Source organism: Jaculus jaculus, chromosome 1 (genome assembly GCF_020740685.1).
Source record: "Jaculus jaculus isolate mJacJac1 chromosome 1, mJacJac1.mat.Y.cur, whole genome shotgun sequence".
NCBI classification, from domain to species: Eukaryota; Metazoa; Chordata; class Mammalia; order Rodentia; family Dipodidae; genus Jaculus; species Jaculus jaculus.
The window spans coordinates 28,992,528-29,007,224 of NC_059102.1; positions in this window are offsets into that span (position 1 = coordinate 28,992,528).

The window sequence follows — 14,697 nt, forward strand, 5'->3', positions numbered from 1 at the left end:
CTGAACCAACAACTCAACTGCTGTTGAGTTCTGAGATGTTTTTTGAAGAAACAATAGCTAGCTAAGATTTGTGATATATTGACAATTTTGTCAACTATTGAGTTAGATGGCTGGTGACCAAATTCTGTCATGTACAATGAAAATTAGAAGCTTTTTGAAAGGTTTGGCCTAGGAATAATACTAATAGTTATAGTTGAATTCTATAAAAATATTATTTATCTAAGAGGAGAGAGGTAGATAGGAAAGAGGGTGCCTCCACTGCAAATGTACTCCAGATGCATGTGCCACTTTGTGTATCTGGATTTATGTGGGTATTGGGGATCCAACGCAGGCTTTGCAAGTAAGTAGCCTTAACCACTGAGCAATCTCTCCAGCTCTAATGGCTTATTTCTGTCATACAGAAACTTTACACAAACTATTCAGTTTCTGAATGTAACATGGTAGCTGTGACAGTTACATACAATTATAGGTGAAGTAGAGAAGAGAAAAAGCATGAGAGACATAGGAGAATGGAGAAAAGGTAGTAGGCTAGAGAAGAGAAGATGATGAGAGGGAAAGAGAGAGAGAGAAACTGAAGTGATGACATGTGAAGTAATCCAAGGCTGCTAGTGTCTTTCCAGCCTCATATTCAATGAGTCTTGTGCTTGTTACATAAATGCACATGCACCATTAGATGAATAACAAATAAACACTGCTAGCATTTATTGAGCTCGAAAATGTCCTAGAAACTCTGCTAAGGACTTCGGAATCAATAGTTCATGTAATCATGACAACATTCCTATTAGGTAGTTATAATTATTATCATCATATTATAAATGAGATAACTAAGCCTCAGAGGGTTTAAGGGCTGCTGCTCCCACACAGTGGGTGAGGAAAGAGATCAAAAGGTAGATTTTGTGAGATGCTGGACTCATAAACTCCATGTATTAGCTCCCCCCCCCTTGGCAGTTTTTATACGGTAATCTGAGTTTTACAAACCAATCAAAATGGACCAAGAAAAGAGTCCTTGCTCATCAAGGATGCTTTGTAAATCAGGTATCTTAAGTGCACATGAAGCTTCATAAATCAGACACATATTTGAGAGAATTCATTAAGCAGTATGTTAGGTTCATCTTTAAAACATCAGGGAACCTTAGGGTTTTAGTTGGTTTTCGGTGACAATAGCCATGTCTTCATCCTTCTCTTTGAGGGAAAAAAAGGAGGCCTTTGCATTAGTGCCTGATTGTGCAAGTTGGCAGTGGGTATATTGCAGTCATTAATCCAAGAACTGGAATTTTATATAAGTCTGGCCAGAATTTAGAAAAAAAGTTTCATGGTGCAAGGGTTAGTCTTTATTGTCACCTGACTGGACTTAGAATTGCCTAGGAGACTGGTGAGACACACCTCTGGCACGTCTGTGAGGCAGTTTCCCGAGAGAATTGACTGAAGAGGTAGACTCATGATGAATGGCAGGGAGCACTGTCCCACAGACCAGGGTCAGACTTAGTAGCAGGAGGAAAGGGCACAAGCCAGAGAGCGCTTCCCTTCCTCTGTCCTGAGGCTCACCATCATGTGAACCACACAGCTCCACGAAACCTGCTGCACCACGATGGGCTGGAAGTTCTAAAAATATGAGTCAGGGGAAAAAAAAAAAAACTTCCTTGTTTTTTTGTGTGTTTTTTGTTTTTTATTTTTTCTGCCTAGTATTTTGTCCCAATGATGTGGGAAATATCTAATCCACATAGTATTTTAAGTAACATGTTTTACTTGACGTCTTTCCCCAATTAAAAGAAAGAAAGATAAAACCTAATACAAGGTCAGAAAGCTCCAAAAAAAAATAATAAATTTCCCCCTGTCACATTTTGAATGTTAAGGTAAAGGTCTAAACACACTTTGTTGATGTTGTTGGAACACTTTGGTTGCTGATATAAGACTTGATTGATTCTCACAATCCTAATGTGATAGTTTTCATCATTTCATTTTACACATAACTCTCTTCATCATGAAATTCTTAATGAAGAATATGTGATTGAAAAAGGATTACGTGGGATGCTCCAAGTATAGTCAGAAGAGAGAGATGGAGGGGAGGGAGGATGAAGTATTAATCAAAACTAAAGATGTTATAAATAAGCTGGGGGGACCCTATTTATTTTGTATATTATTTAAAATACACATAAGCTAAAAAAGAGACAGAGAGAGTTTGGGCAGAAATACCCTGTGGGGTCACCAATGCTACACCCAGAAGCCATAAGTTGTTGCAGAAGAATTTCAGTGGCAGGGGTGTGATACTCCTCTGTATGTTGTTGGACACTGTGACTAAAATAATACAAGCTATTGCCAAGTCTCTTGTTCTCTGCCAGAATTAGATACTATACTCCTATTGCTCAAGTTAGCACACGCTTCGCTTGTAGGACACTAAGAAATCAAGCTATACCTGACTAGTCATCACAGTGCTGGAAAGTGGCAGGAAATATTAACCAGTGGAGGATCCTTCAAGTTACATCTACTGGTACCCTGGGAATGTATCTCTTATGGGGGTGACCAACTAACTGATCTCTGACTAGATTTGAGGCCTGCTGCATGGGAGGGAATTCATGCCTGACGCTTAAAATTTGGACAAAACCCTTTGGTTGGGAAGGTGATAAACCCTGAGGTGGGTGTGAAAGGGGAGCCACAATTGTTTGGCTATATGGTAATGCTATGCCCACGAAATTTCCCTCCAAATACTTAGTTTGTACCTATTTATTAGTGTTGCTCTTACTTTTGGCAAGAGAAGTTTCTCTTGAGATGGCGGTGATAGCCGGGGAGATGATAGACTCATCGATGTGCTGAGAAGTGAAAGCTGAGTATGCGTCAGTAAATGAGATGTCTCCATCACACCCTCAAATGGCTCTGCGATTATAGCAGAAGAGATGGCAGAAAGAATGTCAGAGACAACCGATAGGTAGGACAGCGTTGAAACTCCAGATGAAAAAAAATGGTCGTTGTATTCCTGACCTCACAGTAACCATCATTATCTGCACAAGACCTGCATTATAGTCAATAATCAGTTGTAGCATATGATGCAGTATGAGCACAAAACCACATGGAAACAGAAGAGGTATAGTTGGAAAGAGAGGGCATTCAGTAGAGGGGATGAGGGAAGGGAATTAAAGAGGGGGGTAGGTGAGCATTATCTATATTATTTGTGAGGAAATAAAAATTTCATAGGCAAAATAAAATGTTTAAAAAGGAGTTGTGCTAAACATTACTAAAACACCAGAATGTGAGGTTTTACAAATAACTTAGGGAATTTGACACGCACACACACGTGTACATAATGTACTGTGTGTATGTGTATACTAATCTCAAGGTGCTTATATAGGAGTGATATGTTTGAATTTTTTATCTTTAAATAACATGATTTAGAATTACAGTGAAGGTGCTGATTTCTCGTAGCTAGAGAAATCTTGTGCTAGCTAGAATTCCAAGTAACTTGTCTTTGACAAAATCAAACATGCTTATGATATTATCCTCTAAAGCTTCCATGCATGGGCCAGAGTGTTGTGCTTTCAGAGAGGAAGAAGCTTCTGAAAGCAGCAGGATCCGAATTGATGGTTAGACCATTACACAGTCAATTGTAGCAGAACCAAAAGGAAGATAAAGTCGTCCTTCCTTCCAGAACTCAAAAAGTTAGATACAAAATGCTTGGACTGTTAAAAATCACTTAGTTTTAATTTTAGAATGGTTTCCCTATTACTTCACCAAGGATGTGGGGTGTTGGGGCAGGAAGGCTTTAATACTCAAAGTTCCACAAAATTAGTTATACAATTTTTGCCTTCCAGAAATATTTTTTTCCAAAAGCTTCCTTCTTATGAATTATTAAATTTTAAACTCAACTTTTCAATGGACTAAGAAAATGTTTAAATGGAGACTTGCCTGGAAATCCACAACTTTATTTTATGGATATAATGATGGTAATGATTTATAAACCCAGGTGTTGCAGTCAGGTTCGCAGTGCTGGTAGAAATCACCCAACCAAGAGCAGCTTGTGGGGAAAAGAGGTTTATTTTGGCTTTCACACTTGAGGGGAAGCTCCACAATGGCAGAGGAAAATGATGGCATGAGCAGAGGGTGGGCATCACACCCTAGCCCAAAACAGGTGGACAACAGGAACAGGAGATTGTGCCAAACACTGGCATGGTAACCTAGCATTCAAAACACCCAAGTTCATGGGGGAGACCTGAATCAAACCACCACATTCTGTCCTTGGCCCCCATGAACTGATAACCACATATGATAAAAATATTAAGCACTCATCCAACTTTAAAATTCCCCATAGGTTTTTTCAATTCCAATGATGTTCATACATCCCCATAGTCCAAGATCTTTTAACTGAACCATAATACCAAAACGTAACCTCAAAAAACCCATAATAGCATCCAGCAAACCTGCTTCACACTGCCCATGGCCATTGCCAAAACACAAGACTGTGTTGCAAACTCAGTGACCCTTTCTTTCCTGCATTTCTTATATACCATGTAGGGTGTCAATTTGTTAATCTAGGGGGAATACAGCAAACTTTGAAAAACAGGACACTCCTTGAGTACTCAGGCCCTTTCAGAAAAATCTACATTCTTCTTGTTGCCCAGTGCAAATCAGCTGGCCCACTCTCAAAGGTTGTAATCTCTCAATTGCAGCTGGACAGGCAGCAGTTTACCCAAAGATTTACTTTTTTTTCTGTGCCATATCCCGCTGCTCAAACCAGCCCAATTCTATGCAAAGCAACCCAGTACAACTTCTCAGGACAGGGGCATAAGAGCAATCTTCTCACACAAACTGCTAGCCCAGTCCAAGCAAAGCTCTTTCTCACCCTCATGAGCCAAACCTCATAGTCCTTAGTTCTTACTACATTCAGGTCTTTCAACTCTGACAAGAATAGTCCATCAAACCATACTTACAGCACTGCAAAGGCATCTGTTAGGCCAAGGTTTCAAATCCTTCCACATTCCTTTTGAAAATCAGCTCCAAAAGGCCAAAGCCACAGTCAGGTGTCTCTCAGCAATCCCACTCCTTGGTACCACTTTAATGTTGCAGTGAGGTTCACATTGTTGGTAGAAATCACCCAACCAAGAGCAGTTTGTGGTAAAAGAGGTTTATTTTGGCTTACAGGCTCAAGGGGAAGCTCCATGATGGCAGGGAAAATGATAACATGAGCAGAGGGTAGACATCATGCCCTGGCCAACATAAGGTGGACAACCAGAACAGAAGGGTGTACCAAACACTGGCATGGGGAAACTGGCTATAATACCCATAAGCCCGCCCCCAATAGTATACTTCCTCCAGGAGGTGTTAATTTCCAAATCTCCATCAGCTGGTAACCTGGCAGTCAGAGCAAGTTTATGGGGGACACCTGAACCCACCACACCAGGACTCCTTTGAAATGCAGTTGCTAGTCTCTTAGTATTTAGAACAGGAGTAGAGCAGGGCTTTGAGGGTTCAGAAGTCCTTTTAACCCCCAAACCCTGAGTTTGTGTCTGTATCATAACCAAAAAAAATGAATGCACCAGACTGATAAAAATGATTTATAAACAAACACATTTTTACTTATTTTATTTTTTATCCAAAATTCTCAGAGATGTGAGGGAGAGGAAGGGTTCAAGGACGGTGGAAGGGAGGGGAAATTGGCTGTGCTGCTGAGGAGAGGGTGAAGTCACCACATGGTCCAGGAGCCCCTGTGGGAAAACAAACATGGGTCATGGTAACCAAAGCACATGAAAAGCGCTTTCATAAGAAATAATCAAGGAGCTATAAACATAATAGTAAAGAACTATACCTACACAACCAGAGTTGAAGGGCATGGTCTTACCTGAGTGGCGACCCAGGTGTGGAGGTACGTGCAGCCAAAGGGCAGGAAAAGTGAAATCTCTTTCTCGGAACCCACCTGAGAGATTTAGAATCCAGGCTCCAGAAGAGATCGGCACATCTGTGTCAGGTCTGACAGCCCATTGGCCTAAGCTCAGTGAAGGGGAAAGTGCTGGCTGGTTGAGACAAAAAGATGCTGAGTCCTGACACCCAGGCAGGCGAGTTATGGCTAAGGTTCCTCCCTTGTGAGCCTTTCCTAGCTAACTGCCTGAATCCAAAGTTTGCTCCTCTCAGGGGCACTACTGGAGTCCTCCGTACTGCCCAAGTCCTTTTACATTCATCTAATTAAAATTATCACCAGCGCCCATTGCAACATTTATTACTGTCCCCATCTCTTCCATGAGAAAGTCCACAGAATTGGCCTGCGTAAGATCCTTCTTTATCCATTTGGGCCTCAATTTCCTTTTCCTTTGCTGCATCTTGTTGCCTCTGAAGACAGCTTTTCTCTCTTTCCTATGGTCTGAATCGCCAGAGTTTCGGTGACTCACAAGTCATTCTGAGCATCATGAGGAACTGTCCTGACCTGTCCCGCACAGCTTGAGCCTAAGTTCTACCCAGCAGTCCTCACTGGACAGGCTTCCTGTACCATGCAGGCCTTGGCTATCAGATCAGATCATGGAGATACATGCAGTATCCCTGGTCAAGTAGCCCTTAAATTACCTAGTCCTGGCTTCAATGTGTAAGAGTAATGATGTTCTAGTTGAGATTCTGCCGATGAGAAGTTGGGAAGTGCTTTTCTGAAGTTAAAAGGAGAAAGGTTTTGACTTCAGAAATTAAAAAAAAAAAAAAAAGGAAAGAAAGTAAACTGAGATTGTTAAGATCCATGGTACAGATAGTCTCATATGGTTGCCAATTTGTAAATTAAATGTTTCCAGAGATGTACATGTATAATAAGAATACCTGGTATGCAGAGAGTATAGTTCTAACTGATTCCAAGCATCTACGGGAGGTCTTGGGTCATATTTCTGATGGGAAAGGGAGGCTCCTGCATGAATGTTACTGAATATCCACCTCCCCTCCCCCCTTGAGAATTTAAGAAGTGGTATGAAGTAATCTGATACTTGATTGTTTTTCACAATTGAAAAAAATGTGATTTATCCCCTCTATCTATCACTTTGCTATAATTTTCTCCTTGTTGTTTTATACCCCTGAATTTTATACTTTCTGTATAAAAAAAGAAAAACACATTTCCTCTGTGCAAGCAATCTTTCCACTGCTCCCAGAAGCCCTAGATTTTTGCTTGTCACTTCAGAAGGCAGATAATAAACCAGTGACTATGTAAATAGCACTGCACACAAAACAGGCCACGGAGGCAGCGAACCATGAGTAAATGCAAGCACAACAATGGAGCTTGAGGAAGCGTGGTTATTAATTCATACCATGAGGGTTATTGCTTTGTGCAAAGATATTTTTAATGAGGGGAGATAAACAAAGCTTTTAAAAAATATACTACAGTAACTCTGGGTCATTGATTTTTAATGATTTCCCTGGAGTGAATGTTTGTCTACACTTTTTTTTTTTTTGGTTAAGGTGAGATGTTTGCATTACATAAGCTGATAGAAGCAAAAGATTGTTCCACTTCTTGGAAACAAGGGGCATTTATAATGCTGTACCTCTTTATTTATGCAACTTTCATCACAAACTTTTAGAAGAACCCAGAGCAGGTGCGTATATTTTTTTAACCCCTGTAATTGCTCAATCTGGGTGAAAGTAGACTGAATTCTAATATGAAAGAACAAGACTCTGTCCATATCTGTCCCTCAGTGCATGTGTATGTGTGTGTGTGTGTGTGTATGTGTGGTGTGGTATATGTGTTTTATTTGAAGACTTGCATTTTGATGCAATATACTTATCAAACCCAGTAAATCCTTTGTAAGAGTTTATAAGAGTTAATATATCAGGGACAGTAGTTTTGAATCATTCTTGTGAAATAATCAGGTACACAGTCCACCTCGTGTCCTTGTAACATATCTCTTTTCACTTAAATTTGAACATGGTTATTCTGATTTTGCAAATGTTATTGGTTCAACAATATGTGTGCAGCTAGAAGTTTACATGACCTGTTTCAGATCCTGTAAGACAATGAGATGTGATTCTGACTTGCTCTACTCTGAAAGTGAAGGAAAAATGTGCAGTCTATAGAGGAAGTGGTTCTTCTATACTTGGACAGGTTTCTATTCCTGGTACATGGAGACTTCTGGATCCAATCTAGATAATCCAGGGACCATATCTGGTTTATTCTATATTGAGTTTCCAGCAAACTTTAGGACATTACATTGTTTCTAAATATTGGTTGTACTACCATTTATAAATGGCAAGAAAATCAGGAGAAAATTGCCATGGAAAAGATAGTTTATTACAGTTCCCAAACAAAGGGGCATGCTGTATCATACCCAGAGGCAAGAGTATGGGAGGAAGCATTTGAGGAATCTTTTATTCATTGATTTATTATTTTCGTTTTCATTTTATCATTATTATTTTGTGAGAAGAAATTGGCAAAGCAAAGTAAGTAGGTAGAGGATTGTCTAGTTTAAACAGTTTTAGTGAGCCCTAAGGTACAGTAAGTGCCTCAAGGTTTGTACCTAGCAGCACATTGATTAAGGCAGCAAAATATTGGTGTTGCACATGAAAGTTTAATAAGGGCGGTAGTTGAGGTATCTGGCCAAAAGCCAGGATTACTGCAGCCATGAAATGCATATATATTAAATGAATATATGGATATATGAGTAGCTAATTGCTACAATTCTGACATATATTTTTCATATATACTCCAATGAAAAATAAATGTGTTGTTTTAAAGGTAAATTGAGTACACAGAAGTCTAAAATATTCTTCCTAAAAGCACATATGAAATGTACAGATAGACCTGCAATCACAAATTAGGATCTTTTTGCTCTGATTGCATGCAGATGCTGTAAGATTAGGGTGATTCATATTGCTTCCCAGGTGTCTATTTACTGGAGAATTTGGTCACTTACATAAGTAAACGTTGATAGACAAAGCCAAGAGCAGCCCACATTGTAAGTTTTCAGAGAACTGATTTAAAATGATTATTTTAGGAAATAAATAAATGGCAAAGTACTCTAAGTCCTGGGTGGCATTTAATAATCATATGACATGCATTGAAACAAGCAAATGCTACCACTATCAAGGGAACTTTACTCTCATAAATACATTTGCAAGGACAGTTTAATAACATTTGCAATTAAAATTACTCTTTGGCACTGGAAGGACGGCTTTCAATTACATGTAGATCATCAGATTCATTTAATTCATATGACTTGTAAATTTGAGAATCTGTGCTTCTAAAAATAAAGTCATGAAATCCTTCCTGAATATACACAACTCTATTAACAATTTCCTTAATTAAAATTATCAACAGTAAATATGTTTGATTGCAGTTCCAATGTATCATGCCTTATTTAACATTCAATCTATTTTATATATTATCATATTGAAATTTGTAACCACTGCCTTCACTTTAATATACTCAGCTTGACTAGAACTTTGTTGGAGTTTCATTTCCTTTTCTATTCAATGCATTACATTTTACTCACAAGAGCCATAGTGAATCCAATGAAGTAGATAATACTGAAAGTTATTCAAGACATAAAATGGGCATTTTATATATCCACTTGACCTTAGCCAACTCATATAAAAGCAAGAAATGCCTTATGTTTAAGCAAGCAAGTTTAGAAGCTGGGAGGAGAAAGCAGAAGGACCAATGATGGGACAGAAAGTGAGAATTTTGAAACTCAGCAGTACAGGGGTCCCTTGGCTGTGTTGTGAACAGGAGAGACCTACAGTGAACAACTTGTTCCTGACAGAGACAGGATAAATGATTTTATCCCATAAAAAACTCTTACTGCCATTTTGCAGCATTGCCAAAAAATCAAGCTACCATATATCCGAGTACAACAAATAGGCTTGGTTTAAGTGTATTTCAAGAGGGGTGTGTGATCATGGTCCATTGGCAGAAGTAAGAACTATGGCAAATTGATAACAGGAGCCATAGATTGTTGTTAGAAAATTTTCAGTGCCAGGGATGGGATACCTCCAGTGAGTTGTTGGCCAGGGAGGTCCCTGATGCCCCCAAACATTATAGGCCATTGCCGAGGCCCTTGGTTTCCCACCGGGAATAGATGGTAAGACCCTATTTTTGAAGGCTCCACATACTTGGGATGCAAGGCCACTGAGAAATCCTGCTGGAACTGAGCTGATAACCTCCTCCATGTAGACCAGCTGAGAGAAAGCTGGAAGAAGCCATTCTATGTGTAGTTCAATGGGATAAAGAGATACCACCAGTGAAGATACTCAATAGCGAACACTCCAAGCCTTACAATTGGCCAGCCAGGCCAAATGAGCCAACGGGTACAGTAGTGGCATGTCTGTCTTGGTGGAAACCAGCTGTCCTCCAATTGGACTGGAGGCCTGCTCCATGAGGGGGGAATACATCTCTGATACTGAAGAGTTAAAACAGGGGTAGTCATGAACCCTAGGGGTGTAACATCTGCTGATGTCTGGAAATCTGTATATACTATGCTTATCAAACTACTCAGCAAGCACTTCTCTTAATATTTATACCCTTATATTAATGCTACTCTCACTTTGGGTAGAGAATCTTCTCTTTTCAGATGGTAGTGACCTTGGGATGACTCAGAAGGTATCAAAGTGCTGGAAAGAAGTGACTGGAGTACTGAGTAACATCTCAATCACAATCTTCCAAAGCTCAGGGTCTAATGCGGAAGAGGTGGTGGAAAGAATGTAAGAGCCAAAGGAAGGTTAGGACTCCTTACAACATGCTCCCTCCAGACATAAAATGGCCTGGATATCCATGACCTCATAATGCCTGCCACTACCTACACAAGACCATCATAAGAGGAGGAAAAGATCATGACATCAAAATAAAAGAGAGACTTATTAAGATGGGGAGGGGATATGATGGAGAATAGAGTTTCAAAGGGGAAATGGGGGGTAGGGAAGTAATTACCATGGGATATTTTTTTATAGTCATGGAAAATATTTTTAAAAATTGAGAAGAAAAAGAAAATGCTATGTAGAATACAAAAAAAGTCAGTAGAAGAAAACATAGTAACTTATTGATAATTCATTATATATGTAATATAAGTAATAATAGTCCTCTTTGAGATTAGTGAGTAAAATTATGACATTGTGATATACTGGGCATGTGGGCAGTATGGTCTGCTTACATAAGCCTAGACGCACTCCCTGGATATACCACTTCCTAGGTATCAAGAATGCAGATGACAGCCAGGCATGGTGGTGCATGCCTTTAATCCCAGCACTCTTCAGGAGGTAGAGGTAGAAGGATCACTGTGAGTTCAAGGCCACCGTGAAACTACATAGTGAATTCCAGGTCAACCTGAGACAAAGTGAAACCCTATCTCGAAAACCAAAAAAAAAAAAAAAAAAAAAAAAATGCAGGTGACTAAATTTACCATAGGACTTGTCATACAGTTTCTCCAGTAGCCCAGTTGCTGGGAACATTTTTCTAAAGTAAAAAGGAAGGAAGGAAAGGAGGAAGGGAAGAATGGGGAGGGAAGGAGGAAAGAGAGAAGTCAATGCATATTTCTCTACAATGTCACTTCATTACTTAATTACTTTATTTATTTATTTATTTTTGAGGTAGGGGATCACTATAGCAGTCAGACCTGCAATTCATTATGTAATTTCAAGTTGGTTTCAAACAAATGGACATCCTCCTGCTTCTGCCTCTGGAGTGCTGGGACTAAAAGCATGCACCACCACACCCAGTGTTCACTATATTCTTTTAGCTCAGGTTAACATAAGTAGTATTTTAACTGCATTATTACCAACATTATTTGAGGTATGTACATTAGACCACAGTTGTTTACAGTCTGGTATTAGAAAGAATGAAAAAGTGTTAGAGGAAATTCTAGGAACTTAACATTAGGGAAGTCAATGAAAAGATCCTTCACATAGTAGTGAGAAAGCAAGTAAGGTAATTTAGACATGCATGATGACTTTATCTGCAAGTAGACAGAAGGGTACTTTCTCTACCATAATTGAAAGAAGATATCCTGATAGATTCATCTGGTGGCTGGAAAATAGAATGTATAATAGCAAAAATGTTGAGATTCAATCAAGTCTCAATTATAAAATGTGACATTAGGACCCTATAGCTCCTTAATATAAAACAGATGAGTTTGAATTTGAGACAAAAGATATACCAAAATAAATATGTTTTATTTGGGAAAATTATTTTGTTCTTATTCTCTCGTTTTCACAGAAGCCTCTCTGTTCCATTTCTGATTATAATTTATTCATGTAACACTTCTTAAAAGAAACTATATTACATATTCTGCCATATTTTGTCAGGTATGATTTAATTTAGAAAACTCACTGAGGAGTCTCGACCTTTCTACTAAAAGAAATCAGGTTGTATTCAGTCTATAGTTTTGAAACAAATTTAGTATCTGTTGTGAATCTGTAATCTACTAAAAGATAACATTTCCTATGGGTTACAGGAAATGCAATGCAATCGTTTGTGAAATAAAGAACTTTTTGCCAAATTTCATCAAAATTGTTTCAAATATATCTTCTTTTACATTTTCTACTTTATTGCTAAGTTTAGTACAAAGCTCCTGAAATATATATATTTATGTGTATATGTGAATTCTATACTTAAAGGGTATGATATTAGGTGCTAGGGACACCATGTAGTAAATTCCATAAACTCACTTTGAAAAGCTTATAACATGAATGAGATAAAGCTAATGAGATATATTATTTACAAATAAATAGTAGGTAGGTAGAAATGTGACAGATAGATGAAAATATATTTATGTTTGTATATATTTGAAGACTCCTATGAGAACACGATAGTCTATATTATCAAAAGGTGTGAGTGCTTCAGGGATGAGGAGATTATGTTTATCACAGAATAGATCAAATGGAAAAGAGTCTAAGATCATATTAAAAAGACCATAGGAAAATTGATTCACATGAGACAGTTCAGTCTAATTTCAGAAGGAAACAGGAAAGATAATGGGGTGAATTCCTATCTGAATTCAAGTTCAAAGGCAAAGGCCAATGCCTCTTCGAGACTCTATTTGAAGAGACAGCAAGTTCCTTCCTGCTCAGCCTTTTGTTACTCAGGTCTTCAACAGACTTGATGAACAACTCCCTTAGGGAAAGTAAGTCTTTACTCAGTCTACTCAGTCAAATGTTAATCTCATCCAGAAGCACTTTCACAGGCACACCTAAAATAGTGAGCACTGAAATACCGGAGAGTCCCATGATCCAGTCAGGTTAACATGTAAAGGAACCATCACAGTTGTGGTCAAGGCAGCTGAGAAATCAGATAGCCAAGGAGGCTTTCTTTACAATGCTGTCCTAGTTTCAACAACATTTGCAGGGGCATACAGCAGTGAAGCTTTGTTCCTGTTTACTGTGCATTTCCCATCAAATGACCTCCTACTTACATACACTCCTCAGGTTGGGGGTGTGGGCCTCCCTAAGACACTTATCCCTTCACACATGTTTCCAATTCTGACCAACTAGCTACAAATTTGAGAGTGCCAATTATATTCTTAAGGCGGTGAATTCTCCAGACAAATAAGAAACAGCAACATATGCTAAGACTGTGGCTAACCCTAACATCTGGTGTGACTGTATCCAGTATGACTTTGGATATCCCTAAGACTCACTGTGTATCCAATATGAGTGTAGCTAACCTTAATATCTGGTGTGACTGTGTTTGGAGACATGGCTGTAAGGAGGTAATGCAATTGAAATCAAGTCATAAATATGGGGCCCTAATCAAACAGGACCAGTATGTCTATATAACCCAATCTGTGCTCCATGCCCCTTTCCCCCATGTGAATAAATACAATGCCATTGAAAGACACTGAGAGGTCATGGAAAGGGAACTTACCAGAAAGCAATCCTAATAGCCATTACTCTGAAAAATCCAGCCTCCAGAACTCTAGGAATGTAAATTTCCATTTTATAATCCACAGTTTTCTGTGATGACATTCCAAGTGGGCTATTATATCTGTTCATGTTGCATACTAAGCAACATACTGGTCTAATCAATATTTCACTCTGTGCCATCATGGCCTTTGTTTGTACCTACCCCTTTTGTGCTGGTATTGGTACAGGGTTTTCCTCCAAGCTCTACGTATGTGTTATCCTTCCACCTTCTGGCTCCATGATTTCTGCTGAGACATAAGCTCTTAATATGACAGGGATTCCCTAGCCCTGTGTCAGCTGCTGTTTTCAGTATTTTCTTTTTATCTATGACTTTCAGTATTTTTCTTGTGAAATCCTGGATTTTTTTTTTTTTTTAATCATTGAGTTCCCTGTATATGTAGATTGTTTTTCAGGATATTTGGGAGGGTTCTATCTACCACCAATTTTATGTCTAGCAAAGATATTTTTCAAAAATGAAGACAAAATAAAAACCTTCTTAGAGATATTGAGAGGAGTTGTTGCCAAAAGATAGTGATGGTTATTTTTGTGTGTCAACCTATTTCTGAAGCGCATTTGATGTGCATGTTCGTATAGCAAATGGTCATTATGTAGTCACTATGTAGTCTCAGGATGGACTTGAACTCATAGTAATCCTCCTACCTTTGCCTCCCAGGGGCTGGAATTAAAGGTGTGCCCTACCATGCCCAGCATAATAATTCTTATAAGCAACCTCGGTGTTACTGATCAAAATGAAGTGAACCCTTTCATATTTTTTCAGTTTTATAGAAACGATGGTGGAACTGATCTTTCCCCATGGATTTCTCTCTCCATATAGACAAGAAAAATCAAATAGAAGGA